A 1,404-nucleotide genomic window follows, 5' to 3' on the forward strand; every position below is an offset into this window, starting at 1 on the left:
AAACAACCATTTGGCCGTGAATTAATTATTGATGCCTGCGGGTATCGAGCGAGTTGTTGGGTTGTAAATGATATTTTGGGTGATGGAAATAAAAAGGCATCCCTTTTCTTGTGCGGTCCAAATCGTTGTCCGGAGCTTTCTTTCGAGCGCCAGCCTTGGCCGATGCAAAAAGATTTGCAAAGAACCGCGGCGTGGGCAATAAATAAATTTTGTGTACCACTTTTTATGGACGATTTTCGATCATAAAAATCCCATCCCAACGACCACCCGCAGGCCTTAGCGGTCTGGGGACGAGAGGACATGCCGTAAATTGAATTGCCGGATCCCTCGAGGTGCCCTTATCGTTAGCCACCCACCCAGACGTGACCGCGTGACCTATTGGCTGTGGGCGATAAGAAAAGTCGCCTCGCAAAAGATTTTCCACTCCACAGAAGCCACTCGGCCTCGGTGGTGGTGAATCATTTAATTAGGTAATTCCCTTCGGGGCTTCGCGACACTCTTGGCAGCCCACCGATACGGACGGAAAAGGTAGGTTCCGACACTTTTTCCGCTGTAACTTAATTTAGTGATCGAGACCACCCGAGATCGAGAGTATGCTAATGTGGGACAAAATCTTAGGCGACTTATTTTTACCGACGTCGAAAGATTTGTCACCTCAAGTCCTGCCCAAGATCTTGCGGCTTGCTGATTACACTTAACCATCTTTAAGTGGCCACACTCGAATTGGAAAGTAAAACACCGTACGCTAGTTGGTGATGGGAAAGGTAAACACATCCAACAGCAAAGAAAGGATGACCACTTTCTTAGAGCCGAGGACCGAGCTCGGCCCCGGTGATGATCAAGCCCCGATGCACAGTAAATAAAACTCGAATCGAAATCGGAACCCAATGTGTCTCGCCGTCGCCGATACACACATTCTCCGGCATGGTGCACACACACACTTACTGTGCAGGATTTATAAATGAATTGTTTATTTTAATCATTTCTAATCAAATAATAAATTAAGAAAGTTAAACACAACCAACATGCGGCAGTCGTCCTCTTGAGGATGTTTTCCCGGGACCCGGGGCCAGTGCCGGTGCGGAGCCGGGATCGTTTGCCGTCCACCCGGCGGCCCGGTGCCCGGCCGGTGGGGTTGCGGGCACAAAAACACAGGACACTTTGGTCATTTGTCTTCGGTTCGGTCCGATTGCAGATGCCTTAAGATGGCTTTCTTGAACTTTCGTCGAAAGCCACCCACCACCCAGACTTGGACGGGAAATGGCCCGGTCACCCGGGACCGGGACAAAAATATGGGATCTTTTAGCTTCTTCCCAATCGGCCACCCCGGGGCCCGGGGTTGGAGCGGCCAGGAAGTCGGCCTCCGGCCATCGGCCGGTCGAAACGAACAACGAAACCGAACCC

This window comes from Anopheles cruzii, chromosome 2 (assembly GCF_943734635.1).
Source record: "Anopheles cruzii chromosome 2, idAnoCruzAS_RS32_06, whole genome shotgun sequence".
Classification (NCBI taxonomy): Eukaryota; Metazoa; Arthropoda; class Insecta; order Diptera; family Culicidae; genus Anopheles; species Anopheles cruzii.